Source organism: Lissotriton helveticus, chromosome 2_1, assembly GCF_964261635.1.
Source record: "Lissotriton helveticus chromosome 2_1, aLisHel1.1, whole genome shotgun sequence".
Classification (NCBI taxonomy): domain Eukaryota; kingdom Metazoa; phylum Chordata; class Amphibia; order Caudata; family Salamandridae; genus Lissotriton; species Lissotriton helveticus.
Window position 1 is genome coordinate 877,000,812 of NC_136059.1, and position 15,626 is coordinate 877,016,437.

At 42.8% G+C, this 15,626-nt stretch overlaps 1 long non-coding RNA gene across 1 annotated transcript; it reads right to left on the reverse strand.

The window, feature by feature from the left end:
- Positions 1-814: 814 nt before the first annotated feature.
- LOC144819533 (uncharacterized) lies at positions 815-3,654 on the reverse strand. The gene is made up of 4 exons (XR_013607431.1): positions 3,502-3,654; positions 2,782-2,869; positions 1,716-2,680; positions 815-1,340 (listed from the first exon to the last, which is right to left on the reverse strand). It is a non-coding gene; the product is annotated as an uncharacterized LOC144819533 (long non-coding RNA).
- Between the last annotated feature and the right edge of the window lie 11,972 nt (positions 3,655-15,626).

Genomic DNA, 15,626 nt, shown 5'->3' on the forward strand with positions numbered 1-15,626 from the left:
GTTCTTTAACCGCATGCGTGCGGGCGGAATTCCACTCGCACGCTGAGATTTTGTAAAGCGCATGTTACATGACGAGCTGGGCTCGTCATGAGCGTGCGAGGAGGCTACCTCATGACGAGCCCAGCTCGTCATGAGCGTGGAAGGGGTTAAGGGCCTTACTCATTTGTTTCCTCCGTCTCCTTTCATAATGCCCCAATGAAATTTAAATTTGGTTTTATAGCACCTTCATTATTGTCCTCTCAGGCTACTGACTCTTTCAACTGCTTTTCTTATTGCCATCACTTCTGCTCGCAGAGTTGGTGAGTTCCAGGCTATGTCTTCCAAGCCTCTTTATCTATCTTTCCTTCCGTATAAAGTGGTGCTTTTAATGAATCCTTTGTTCCTTCCTAAAGTGATCCTCTTGATATTTATTCCTTCCTTTGTATTCTGTGCCCTGCTGCTCAGCCAGAGTGTGAGTGATGTAGAATGTTCCTGTGTGAGTGAAATGTCATTAGGAGTATGTGGGCTGAGCAGCTGGGATGTTGCTCCTGTTGGGGCTACTGAAACTTCCACTACCTTATAAGCTACTATTCCTGTAACCTAAGATGCCGACTTTAATCTGAAGAATAAACAAACTTTTGAATTCACCATCATCTCTTCCTACCCTTCTTGGGTTTTGTCACCCACCTTTTACCTGCCCCCACATTCCTCCAAGGAAGAGGAGAGACTCCACTGTTTGGAGTCAAAACATGCATGGTCTTTTTTTTATCTTTATCGTACTAGAGACTTCCAGGTGGATGATCAAGTTTTAATTGGCTATATGGGCACCAAGAATGGTTGGGCTGTTCAAAAATGGACCATCTCTAGATGGGTTTTTCTCTACATTAAATTATGCTGTGCTTTGGCGAAGGAACCTCCTGTGGGCTTGGTGCTCACTCTACTAGAGTAACAGTGGCAACCACTGCATTAGCACACAGAGTCCCACTCCTTGATAATCATCCGGCAGCAACGTTGGCATCCCTGCACACATTCACCTGACACTACTGCCTGGACAGCCAACTCCCAAGGAACGGGTGCTTTGTCTGTTCGGTCCTCTAGGACTTCCTAGTTTGATCTTGGTTCGCAGACCTTCCTCTGGTGATGGTATTGCTGGGGTATCTATTCTAAGATCAGGAATCTACAACTTAAAGTCTCTATCAGATGAATAACTTACTTACCTTTGGTAAATATGTATCTAGTAGTAACCTACATTAGTTGTAGATTCCTTATCACATCTCCCATCCTCCCTGCTCTGCTAACTGGTTTCTATGCATAGGGTCTTCCCTAAGTGGCCCTAGTTTTGAAGCACCAGCGGTCAGTGTCTTTCATGTAAATGTAAATGTAAATGTAGTATACTTGTAAAGCGCACAGCTGCCCCAGCAACGGGGCGTCCCGGCGCTGTATAACTCTGGGGAACCCGTCCTGGCTTTCCCTGTGGGATGGTCCCTTGCTGGGAGTCCCCAAGGTGGAGCCAGGCATCCCCGGAATTGGTGGGGCCGTTGTGGAGATTAGGCAAGCTAATGCCCAGAGTTGCCGAGTGGAACCCCTGATTAGAGTAAGCACCGAAGCGAGAATTATCGAGTCCGCTGACCAAGATCCACGACCCTGCCGCGTCGGGAATTGAACCCTGGTCCCAGGCTGACTTCTGCTCTCAGGCCTGCCGCCTCTAACCAGTGAGCCACACTACTCCACTCCACTTTCATGGCTCTGTGCTTCTGGTGTGGAAAGTCGTGTTAAGAGATTGCATCCGCGCATATGGGCGGCATCTATATAGGTCCTGCGTCGTCATCCTGGCACCCACGTAAATGTACGCGGAGCCTACCGATGCACAGGGGTACTGCTGATGAAAAATCTCTGGATCTAGACTGACGCCTGGGGGAAATTCAAAGGTAAGGAATATTCAACTTGTATCTCTACCAGATAGATTCTTACTGAAGGTAAGTAACTTGTTCTTTACCATATAATTCAGTGACTTTAAGGATTGATTTCATAAACCTAAACTAAATAGCAACAAGTCTGAATAAATCCTCATAATTGGCAAGTTTCAGATGTGCATTAACTCTTATACTGATGGAAGACATGACAGTAGGTCCTGTTAACGTATTAAGCTGCATGGCAGTGTAGTTAATTAACTGCGCCTAATAAAAGCAACTAGGGCTGTTGTAGCTAGGACAATCTTTCCAAAAAAGAGTTTCCCATAAAACAGAAAGGACTGGGTAATACAAGTAGTAAAACAAAAAGGAAATTCCTTTCTGTGTTCCTCAATGTAACTGTATTCAAGACCTTGTCAAACAATTTAGATAAACAACTATACATATAAAATACCCACAATCACACACAAAATTGCATATATTATCTTGATTTTATTAAGAAAACCGGCTTATTGCCTAAATTCATAGTTCTTTATTCAAAAATACATAGTATTTTCACAGTGCTTCCGTTATCACAGATCACTATCTCCTTCTACTATAGTCAATGCGAGTACCAAACAGCACTTACACTATTAGAATATGACAAAAAAACAATATTTGTACACAGTTATGCAAAAATAAAACAATTTTAAAAACGGTTAAAACGAAGTTCTTATGTCGACGCATTTCTGTGTCTTGTTCTGATTTTATAAACACCTTCCTCAGGACAGATCAATATAAAACAAACAAATCTGAAAATAAATGCATACATGTAATAATTAATAATTTTATATGAATTTTCTCCACTTATCTAAATTGTATGAGTTTACTGTCAAGGTCAAGAAAATCTTACTTTTAAGTGTTTATACTTTCATTCTTATTAGAAGTTGACCAGTGATAAGCTTTTGGTACTTCTTCCAGGGGTTCAGCAAGACGTCCTCCTGTATTTATAAAATTATATATATTGGCTCTTAGTATTAGCTCTATACGGGTCACTATTGCCTCTCCCACTAATCAATCCCCATCTAGTAGGTGGCTCACTTACTTACTTAAAAATAAAGCAATGTTGTCATCTCATATTTTATCTCTAGCACAGGGCTGTGCTTATCATTCTATTGCTCCTGTTAGATACAATTCTTTCCTTGGGCGTTTTTTTAAATTTACACCCGTATCCTTATGGTGCCACCTCTGTTTCTTCGATATGTGAATTAACAAGGCACCTGTAGTCATAAAAGAGTTTATTCAATACTTATGATATCTTTATTTCATTTTGCTCATAGATAAACTAACATCCAGATGGGTTATACACTGACCATCAGAGCTATTTTGTTCACGTATAACTATATTTATTGTTGGTTCAATGGTTATTTCTGAGACCGAGTTAGGTAAAATATGAAGCATTTTGTACCCCATATTAAGAGGTTTTTGTATAATTTCGAAGGCTCTTACAATGCGAAAGACATTATCTCTGGTTCAGTCTTTCAATATAAATAGTCTGAGCTCTACACTCGTATCCCATCCTACAGGCGTATACTCTACTGCCATCCTGCGAGCGTGTGGCGTATTCCCTTACCTTCCGCTTCCGACGATCTTCCGCTTCGACCTACTCCTGGGTTGCTTGGTAACATAACTGCGGTAACTACTCCGCCTCTATATGCCCCACGCCTGATGCTTTAATTGAATAATTGGCGTTATTGGGTATCCTATTAACGACACTACCCATATGTTGATCCACATTTGTAGTTTCAGAGCAATATGCTTCCGCATCACGTGACTCGACCAACTGCGCGCGCATCAAGAGATATTTCTACATTCTTAATTGCGCCCGCCATATTTGTAGTTCTGAGCTTGTTTGTTTACAATATTTCCGCAATTCGGCAGTTTTTGAAGCTGAATATACGTAATATATATATGTAGTTAAAAAGCTGGCATTGCGGATTTGCGATCTCTATTTCGTCAAAAACTATACTCTCGTATTTGAAAAAGATTTTTTCTAAAAAAAATAAAAGATATCGAAGTTGATCCTCCTAGTTAATACATTCAGTCTGGTGCACAAATAACTTTGTAACCTGCAGTGTAATACCACTCTGCCCCTTATTCTTCCCTCTGAGAGGTCATATTTATATACATTCTTAATTCTGTAGAGACACACCCTTTTCCACATATAAGATTTCTTTTGTAACATTTTCAGTGGGTTGAACAATCATATAAAAGTTTATTTTATACATACATATTTTGAACCTTTTGGAATAAGTCCTTACAATCTGACAGTAACTTTCTTAATACAAAAGTTATACATGAATTTTGCATTTCTGCTTATAAGATCTTATACAATATATAGTATGTCAACAATCATAAGAAATAGCAAACAGTTCATAATATTTTGTTCGAACACATCAATGGGGGTCAGCTAAGAATGATCATACTTTCCACAGATGTCATTACGCACAAACATTGTTTTCCTATACAGTTATCTGAATATACTGTATCTGATCATTCTTTCCCACTCTTCCCTACTGTTCAAACCTTGGTGGTATGTTTTGAATTTAGACATGTAAAACTGCTCTCTTTGTTTGCATTTTTTCTCCATGTCACCACCTCTTAGTGATATTTTAATCTTTTCTAGGATGAACCACTTAAGATCCTCTATTCCATGATTATTACTTATCCAATGCTCAAGAAGGGGTGCGTTCTTTTTATGATTCTTAAGGGCTGACCGATGTTCAGTCAACCGCAGGCGCATTTCGCGTCCTGTTTCTCCTATGTACCCCTTGGAGCAAGGACAGACAATTAAATATATAACATTTGCAGTCCTGCAGTTTACGTGTTCATTCATGTAGTGTGTAATTCCATTCAATTCTACTTTCTCGGATTTTAAGATACTCTTACAGTGGGTGCAATTCCCACAGGGTAGATTCCCTTTTATCGTACTCCCATTTGTTATGCTCTTTTGGCAGCCTTGTCTGGGTTCTCTATATGTTTGTACCAAATGGTTTCTGATCGTCTTATTGCGCCTATATGCATAGGTAGGTTTTTTAAGAGGTATGGTGCCAGATTTGTTCAATATCGACCAATGTTTGTTTATCAGATTTTTAAGTTTAAAACTCATTCCATTGTAGTTGGACACCATCACAATGCCCTGCGCTACTTGGTTGCTTCTGTTCTTAGGTTCAAATAGGCTATCCCTATTAATGTATTTCGCCCTCTTGTATGCCTCTTTTATTAGTCTCTTAGGATAGCCTCGTTGTGTCAGTTTTTGTCTCAACGCTTCTGCATGAATCTCAAAACTTTGTCTGTCACTACGGTTCCGTCTTATTCTCAGGAACTGGCTAAAGGGGACCCCATCTTTCTGACATTTTGGGTGATAACTGGTATGGTGCAGAAGTGTGTTTCTGTCAGATGCTTTGACATACAAGTCCACACAAAGTTTACCCTCCTTTGCCATAATCTTAATATCCAGAAAGTCAACTGCCACTTGACTTCTACTGGCTGTAATTTTAAGGTTCGGATCACCGCAGTTCAACCACATTAAGAAGCTATTTAGATCTTCTTTATCTCCCTCCCAGATGAAGAACACATCGTCTATGAATCTAGACCATCGCTTTATGTTCTCATAGAAGGGGCTCATTTCATTATAAATATGCTGCTCTTCGAATTTCCCTACATAAAGGGAGGCCAGGCTGGGAGCACATGTGGCTCCCATACTGGTGCCCTTTGTCTGGCAATACCAGTCCTTCTTAAAGAGGAACAGATTGTTTTTTTAAGACTATTTCAATGCATTCAATAATTAAGGTATTCTGCGCAGAGAGATCACCCTTCTCATTGCTTAGAATCTCCATCATCATTGTAACAGTATCTTGCTTTGGTATATTTGTGTACAATGATTCTACATCTAAGCACACCAACCACTGACAATTTCCATTAAAATTAGCACCCTCCACTTTTGATATCATGTCCGTCGTATCTTTAATGTAAGGCGGTAGTTGTTCCACTAGTGGGCGTATAAATTGGTCCACATACTTGCTCAAAGGCTCTGTTAGTGAATCTATTCCAGAAACTATGGGACGCATAGGAGGGTGATCCATGTTCTTATGTACCTTAGGCAGCCCATAAAGGGCCGGGACCCTCGGATAATCATTTATCAGAAATCTATACTCTTCTTCGCAGATGACACAGTAGGCAATGATCATAATTGTCTGTGGTACAATTTAGGAAGTGTCTGGCATCTGTAATCATTTATTGAAAAACTTGACTTTAATTTTTTTTAAATACTACAACTTTGTCATCTTTTTATGTGGCTCCACAGGACGAAGGGTCAGATGTACGACAATTGGCAACTGCGAGTCGTAACTTGTGCCAAATTGTGAGTCGCAATTGCCAATGTAGAACAGTGTCTGAGACACAGTTTCCGATTTCCAATGGGGTCGTAAATTGCATGCCTCATGCATATTCCTGAGGCGGTCGCAATTTGCGACCCCACTGGGAATGGCTGGCACTCCCAGGGATGGCTGCCTGCTGGGGTCAGCAGACCTCCATGTCTGGGACTACTTTTAAATAAAGCAGTTTAAAAAAAAAAAAGCGTTTTTTAAATTCCTCCTGTTTTCCTATAAGGAAAACAGGAGGAATTTAAAAAAGAAAAAAAAATGAAACGTTGGTTTCATTTTTTAAGGGCAGGTAGTGGTCCGTTGGACCACTGCCGGCACTGAAAAAATGTTCGCGCACCCATTCACATTATTCCAGGGTACCCTTATAAGAAACCCTTAGTGCATCAATCACTTTTCTCAAAAAAACAGTTAGGTTTTGCGTATAATTGAGTCAGCATTTGTTATGGCTTGTTTAACCGCATGCGGGCTGCGGCGATTTTCGCGCTACGTGGCTTTTTTCTAAAAGCCGCGTTACATGACGAGCTCAGCTCGTCATCAGCGTGCGAGCGGCGCAACTGATGACGAGCTGAGCTTGTCATCAGCGCCGAAGGGGTTAAGCAGTTCTGACTGAGGATAATTTCCATATTGACCTTCAGTTCAAACAGGTTGAATTTTCTTGCTGTTCTTTCCTCCTTAACCCACTTTCACATGTAGACAGCTGGACTAGATACAGAATTTATGGTGGTATGCGACGTCATTTTTGGTTCTCTCTGCTTCCAGATTTAGCCGAAGGTCTTCTGGAAGTAGAGAATTGAAGCTTTCCATTTCATCCCTTAGAAGTAAATTTTAATCTTCTACTTCACAAACGAGAACTTCATCTAGGTGTCTCTTGGTATGAGAACTTGGGACAAAGAACCAACGTTCCTCTTCCCCATGTGACAACCTCCAAGCATCAAAGGAAAAAGACTTCATCTGAATTAGTGCCCATGCTTTAGGTGATATCTAAGGTCAGTTTACTTCCTCCTGGCCCTCTTCTGGTCATTGAATCCTTCCAATGGCTATGCTGGTTATAACCTCTCCCTCTGATGAACTTCCTTAACTGTGATGGTTCCTTCATGGACTTCTGTCACCATAACATAAGTCTTAGTCTGGCCTCTTCCATGGCAAAATGAAATGAAAAGGGGATTTATTACGCGCTACAACTGCCCTGAGGCGTCCAGGCGCTACAACTAAAAAGTGCCTTAAAAACAAACCGGGAGGATCTGTGTACTAAAACAGTAAAGTTTTAAGCTGTTTCCGAAAACTGGACAGATTGGCATTGGATCTCAGATGCAGAGGAAGAGTGTTCCACAGCTTTGATACGTTATACGAGAAGGAACGGCCTCCAGCTCTGGCTCTCTGAATTCTAGGGATCTTGGCCAAAGAAGCAGATGATGAGCGAAGCTCTTTATTGGGCAGATACGGGGAGATCAAAGAGTGATTGATTTCTGGACCCGATTTCCAGAAGGCTTGGTGTGCAATACACAGAGATTTGAATTTCACCCTTTCCCTGATGGGCAGCCAGTGCAGCGCTCTTAACCCGGCCTTTATTGAGGTTCTGCGCGGAACTCCAAGTAGTGCACGGGCAGCGCAGTTTTGGGTGCGTTGAAGTTTTTGCAGTCTGTACTCTGGCACCCCAAGGTATAGAGCATTGTTGAAGTCCAGGCGAGATTGAACGAGGCCCTGTATGACTATCTGCTTTGCCTCAAACGGAAGAAGGGGAAGGATTTTTTTTATCACCCTAAGAAGGCCAAAGCAGGTGGCCGCCACCTTGGTAGCCTGTGTGTTGAAGGTCAATGACTTATCTAGCCATACCCCCAGACTTTTGATGTTATCTCTGGGGGCAGGGGCTGCACCCATGCTCATAGCCCACAGCAGCTCCAAGGTGGAGGGGGCTGCCGAGCCCAAGAGCATGAGCTCGGTCTTATCGTCATTGAGCTTCAAACAGGACCTCACCATCCAACTCTTAACCTCTTCCAAGCATACTGCCAAGTTGGGCAGTGATTGGAGACCACTCTTCTGCACTAGAGAAACCACTAGCTGGGTGTCATCCGCATAAGAAATTATGTTAATACCATGCGGACGAACAATCCCAGCCAGCGGTCTCATACATGCATTGAAGAGCGTAGGGCTCAGTGAAGAACCCTGAGGTACTCCACACCCCAGAGGCCTGCTTGACGAGACGGATGTGCCATCAAAGACCTGGAAGGTTCTATCAGTTAAAAAAGATTTGAACCAAACCAGGGCTTCTCCAGACACACCCAGGTCGGAGAGACGGTTCACAAGAATTTTGTGATTTACCGTATCAAAAGCGGCACTCAGATCGAGGAGGATCACTGCCACTGATCCTCCTCGATCCAAGATTCGCCTCGCCTCCTCACAGCCAGCAGGGCTGTCTCCGTCCCATGTTTGGGGCGAAAGCCCGTCTGGGAAACATCAAGAAGATGGTTGTCCTCGAGAAACTGCGTTAAGATGGTATTAATGTGCTTCTCGAGGATCTTGGTTGCCCATGGAAGCAAGGAGATCGGGCGATAGTTGCTGGGGTTAGCCGGATCAAGAACAGGTTTTTTCAACAGGGCCCGTACCATGGCATGCTTCCATGCCAAAGGTACCATCCCACTCAGGATGGAAGAGTTCAGCAACTTCATAAGTGTTGGAAGGATGGCTTTGCTGGCCAAGACCAGCGGGCCTGGAGGAGCAGGATCGCACGGAGAGCCGGATGTTATTTGATGTGCTAAAGACTCTAATGTTTCCAGGTCCAATAAAGGGAGATGGTCTAGTTTGTTTAGAAGAGGGGTTTATGTGTCCCAGACCAAATCAGGGCTTTGGGTGGGTAGTTCATTAGCTGGGTCCGGAAAGGAAAGATATATTGTATTCACTTTATGAAAGAAGAAATCAACCAACTCATTACATCTAGAAAGTGAATTGCGATTGTCTGCCACATGCAGAGGGGGCTTTATCAAAGATTTCACTATTCGATATATTTCTTTAGGCTTGGATTTGGCCACTGTTATCTTCTCATTGTAGTGAGCTGCTTGTATAGTTTTTATGGCGGATTTATAGGTCCTAATGGCTTCCCTATAAATAGCTTTGTCGGCGGAGTCATAGGTCATACGCCATTTCCTCTCCAATCTTTTACAGATACGTTTTTTGTCCCAGAGTTCTTCTGTATACCACGGTGAGGATCTGTTCTGTCTCTTCGACCCGGATAGGTGAAGAGGAAGAATCAAATCTAGGGAGGTGGTGATCCAGTTATTATATTCGTTATTGTTCACAGATGGATCATGAGAGAATGGTGGTCTGGTGGTACTGAGGGCATTCGTCCAATTATCCACATGGAGTTTGGACCAATTGCGGATTTTACGGGACGTAAAAGTAGAAGATAAAGATTTATATGTGGTCCAAGTAAAGGGAATCAGAAAGTGATCCGTCCACGGTAGGCAACTTAAAGTGCCCACTCTGAGATGTTCGCAATTGCTGAAGATCGGATCTAGAAGGTGGCCCTTAGCATGCGTTGGAGAAGGGACAAATTGCTCTAGTTGAATAGCAGCTAAGCTCGACATCAACTCTGTAGCCATCGTATCTGACATATTGTCGAAATGGACATTAAAGTCTCCTAATAGTGTAAAGTTTGAGGGAGAGGTGACAAGTTCAGCAGCCACCGACGGAAGGAATATTTGAAATTGTCCGATGGGTCCGGGGGGACGATACCTGTAAAACTAGTATTGGGGGAGAATTCAATTACGAAGGGCAGACTTTCACAGTCAGCAACCGTCTCCGTCAAACAGCGACAGACATAATTGTCTTTATAGATAATAGCAAGCCCTCCACCTTTGCCCTGCGGTCGATCTAGCCGGACTATCTGGTAGCCAGGTGTAAGGGCTTGTGCCAGGTCCGGCTGAGAATCTTGGGTCAACCAGGTTTCGGTCAAAAAGACTGCATCCGGTGAGTGTTCATCTAACATCAAGGATATTTCTACACTGTGTTTGGGTAGGGACCTGCAGTTATGGAGAAGCATGGAGTAAACCTTTGCTTCAGACTTGGCAGTTGTAGGGATCAGCTCCGTCTTGCAATATGAGCAAAGACGGGGAATCTCCAAGGGATGTCTAAGATGACAAGAGCTAGGTGGCATAGGAGGACGGAGTTGATGAAGGGCGTCCGAGCTGTATGACATCCTATCTCCCACCAAATGACCAGGGGGGGTGGCCCCTGGTCCCAGTTGGGCTCGGACGGGCGCAGACGGGCTTGCCTTTGGCACGCCGCCGGCGCGCCCGCTGCGCGGACGGGAAGACGTGATTTTTATGCAATGTTGAGGGTGAGAGGCGTCCTGCAGCTAGACTGCAACCCCTCGTCCTCTCAAGATGGCGGCTGTGAGTCCCGGTCCCTCCAAGTCAGCGCCTAATCGGCTGCACAGGGGATCCGGGTACAGGGTGTGAGAGCTCCACGACTATTTAAAAGTACACCACAAGTAAGTAGTCTACTTGTGGCAAGCGGCGCAAAATAATAGGCAATACACGCGATCATTTTTAAAACAGGGAAAGCAAATAGAGCCCTCGGCTTCTGCCTCAGGGGTTGAGCAGACACAATCTTAGTCAGCGCGCTGCGGGTTTCAGCTGATTTAAATAACCCGAGAGGGCGGGAGGCGTCCTGCAGCTAGACTGCAACCCCTCGTCCTCTCAAGATGGCGGCTGTGAGCCCCTGTCCCGGTCCCTCCAAGTCAGCGCCTAATCGGCTGCACAGGGGATCCGGGTACAGCGTGTGAGAGCTCCACGACTATTTAAAAGTACACCACAAGTAAGTAGTCTACTTGTGGCAAGCGGCGCAAAATAATAGGCAATACACAAGATAATTTTTAAAACGGGGAAAGCAAATAGAGCCCCCGGCTTCCGCCTCAGGGGTTGAGCAGACACAATCTTAGTCTTACTGATGCCATTAGTGAAGCGAACACCTGAGCAGCTACCTGTGCCGTGGGCTTTGAAGTCTGCATTTTGCAACTGAATCGGGTGTTGTCAGCACTGGTTCAGATTCAGTCTGCCTTCATGCCAATTTTTTGCAGCTAAAAATAGAAACCGGATTATAAGGTAGTATGTGATCCATCTGCATCAAGAACCACTATTTTCAGTCAGTTCCAGTTTTTTCAGACTCTGTTGTGGAATTTTCTCTTCTAGCACCTCAGGGTGATGAGGATGAAGATGGTGAAGCTGACCACCTTCTGACAAAGCAATACACGAGTTCAAATGTGGTAGCTTTTCAGAATGCCACTTGATGCTTCTCAAGAATCATTTTTAGTTTGAGCTTCAGCGTGCGCATGCGCTGTCTGCAAAACCTGTTTTCAACACTAACATCACTCTATTCCCACCTCCTGCTTACCGTTGGCTCTTTCCACCACCCTTCTTCTTTGCAACCTCCTGTTTTGTTGTGGCAGCCGATACCGCTCTTACTTTCAGCCTTCCTTTCAGCTGATGAGCACCAGTAAAGTACGGTGTTCATACGCATGCCTACTTTCTCTCCTATTTGGGAGAACTTTCTTCTTTTATTGATTCTTCCCTTGTCGCTGCTTGTTTCCTTTTACTTTGTCTTACCTTTTAACTTAGATTTGGCAAATTGAAGGTTTGTGTTTTGCTTCCTGCTGCAATTACCTATTCACAGCTAAAGCCACACAGGAGGCTGCTCAGAAAATAAGTATCTGCAATGCAGTAGGTCTCACATTAGTCAACATGTGAGCTATTGGCGTTGCAGATGCTAATTTTTTTTTCATTTCAAAGTATGCCAGAAGTAGCTTAATATACAAAGCAATTCCTTTCACGAAGGACAGGGCGCAGTACCACAGGCTGTTACTAGGTGTCCCTAGAATTTCTTTTATAGATGTCCCAGTGACACCTAGTAACAGCCTGTGGTACTGCGCCCTTTTCTGCGTGAAAGAAATTTAGTTGCGTAGTTTGCTACTGCTGGCATAATTTGAAATGGAAAAAACTATTAGCATCTACAACACCAATAGCTCACATTTATATTAATGCGAAATCTATTGCATAGCAGATGCTTATTTACCATCCTGCCCTGATGCTGTTTAAGGAGTAGCCTCCATTTTGTTTCATGCTAGCTGTATCCCTGTTTCCATTTATGCTGCTATTCATGGATGTCCTGATTTAAAAAAATACCAGAACATTGAAGCAGCCAAAAAAACAGGACTACAAATTTGTAGTGACTTTGCAGCATGGACTGACTTAGCTGATTACATTGTACAAAAAAGACCGACAAAACGTGTCAAATTAAATGCAACTTTGACAAACACTGATATAAATTCTTTTCTAATTAGTTGCTGAACCAACCCTGCACATGCACACATGATGACCCTCCTCATTCTGTGCTCAGACCAGCCTCCTTGATAGCAAGCGCATCTAGCGAATTAAAATAAATTTTCTAGCACAGACCATTGAAACTAGGACTTCCCATCAAACCCAGGATATTTGGTCACCATCCTCCATGTATGAAATGGAACTTCTTGATATTGCACAATAAAATTAAGAACCATTCTTCTATTACATAGATTGGAACATTTGAGGGGCCCTCACACCTTTCACAACCTGTCAAAAGTACCTTAATCTGATTACACAGGAGCCGAAGATGGTCCCAATGCCCCTCCACTATCACTTCCAACAACAGCAATACCTCTTGGTGAGAGCAACAGCAGGGGGTAAAGGGAAAGTGGATAAAAGAGACTGCCTTGCTGTGAAGGTATTTGGAATCTTCTATTCTACCTTCGTCTACTCTGCGTTGGGCTTGATCATTGTACCTGCATAGGGAAGATAACATGCATGCATTCCTCAAACAACTTTCCTATTTGAGTTATAGTCTAATATATGTGAGTCATTTAAATACACTATTTACCAAATAGCTAAAGACAATAGCTTCTCTCTTATATGAAGTAATTGACAGTAATACTTGCATTGATAGATACAGTTGAGATTCTTGTTAAATAGTCTTGTCTTTTTCTAGATACGATGCAAGATTGTTCATGAAGTCAATATTCTCACTGAAGATATCCTCTGCTCATGGGTCACTTGCTGATCACAAAATAATATATTTTCTCTTACCAAAAGCGGTCTGAAAATATGTTCTGGAATACTGCTGAGACAGTACCTGAATTTCCACTATGAAGCTCTGACTTCAATATCGCTTACCGATGGAAGGAGTACAATACTATTTCTTATAAATAAACTGTATACTCCATTCCTACAAAATAGATCACAACGAGTCAAGGTTAAGCAATCCTTATCCACCCCATCCCAGTCACTCTAGGAATCCCACAAGGATCGTCCCTCTCTCCTACACTCTTCAACCTATTCATGGAACCACTCCCCGGCATCCTTAGCTTGTCTAATGTCCAATATCACATGTATGTGGATGATACACAAATATATTTAAAAATCCATTCACTAGAGGACATCAAATCTCTCAACATAACACTACAAAAACCTCAAACCTGTCTGGCTGAAAACCATCTGAAACTATACACCCTCAAAATCCAATTCCTCCTCATCGCTCCCCCCAACCAATCAACAGTCCTCCTTGACTGGCTGAAACACCTCACAACTCTAAACTGCCAACCTCTTATCGACTCAACGAAATCATTGGGAGTAACTCTTGATAAAGATCTTAACATGCAGAAACACATTAGCAGCACAACAAAAGGAGCACATTTTCAAATGAACACCCTAAGAAGACTAAAACCCTTCCTACCTGTAAATGACTTCAAACTTGCAGTTCAAGCTCTAGTACTCCCTAGAGTTGAATATGGGAGTGGTGCCCTCTGCGAGCTTCCCAGATCGACTTCGGCCCCCCTAAGAACCTCAATCAACTCAGTTGCTAGACTCATCACAGGCTCCAAAAGAAACTGCCACATCTCCCGTGACCTTAGAGCCCTCAACTGGCTACCATTTGAAGCTAGAGTTCAAATAAAAATCGCTTGCATGGTACTTTCCTGTGGCAACAGATCCTCCAGAAGCGCCAGCAACCTTCTACTGAAACCACAACGTTTTTCCAGGAAGAAAACATACAACCCGACCTTCTTTGGGATTGCTCCCAGGATTTGGAGCTCACTACCCCCAGAAATCAGACAGAATCCCTCTTGTATCATTCAAAAAAGAAGGGAAATCTATTCTTTCATCCAAATTCACATGAACTATGTGTTTAAGCTGTAATAGTATTGTATGATATGCTCTGAACATAACTACTTCTCGTAATACGGGTCTTGTTTACTATATCTGCTTGTAAAGGGCTCGGATAGCCGCCAGGGTCTTGTCCGTGCTAATTAAAACCTTCAAAATAAAAATAAATACATAAATTAAATAAGAAAGTGTCACTCATAAGTTAATGAGACACGGTCACTGATTTAGAACACTATCCAAATGCACTACACAAGTGCAGAACTAAGACACTACTTCGGTACTTGAAAATTCGTCAAATCTTCACACAAATCTTGCCCCAAGGTAAGATGCTACCAGCGCCTCACAAGCTTCAGTTAAAGTGCACCGTTTCCTGCAGAGCATGTGCACTGTTCTCTTTGCCCTTCTCGTGCCACAAAACACTAGACTGCTGACCCAGACTCTGAATGCACATTATTTCCTGAAATCTTTGCCATAGAGTTCTTCAGTAGTTGCAAACAAGGTCTTAAAGACTTCCTAGAAGCAGTATGTCTTCTCCAATGAGGATATTTGGCTGCCTTTTTGAGACTATAACATCTCCGGATGTGGCTATTCAAGGTGCAGGCACTGACCACTATGTTCCTGACACAACCTCTTTCCTCTGTGCACATCTTACTTTTACTTTGGGCCCTTCATTGAATTCCCTTGTGTTTTACAGAGTGGAACTGATGCTGTCCTATGATTACAACCCAGTTTTAGACCCCGTCCTTTCTTTGTGGTGGCTGGCATCCAACAGGAACAAGATCATGTTATTACCGGTAGAGACTTCGACCTGAGAAGTCACATCTTGTACCCCCCTCTATCATTTTGGAAGAAGGCTATATCTTTGTGTACAGGACAGTTTATTATGCTGGTTACAGGTGACTCAAACACTGCACCTGAACTAATAGTTTCCTGCTTTTAGATTTGTTTCTGGGAATGTTAATATGTAGTGGTTCTATGTCATTTAATTTGTGCACCACTGTTTTTGAAAATGACCAGACTTTGTTGGAAAGCTGAAACAAGATCTCTTGATTTGCCCTACAGATGTGATTGTGCTCAGAGACATAGTTGTGCATACATATATCTTTATGCTACCAGCTATATTTTTG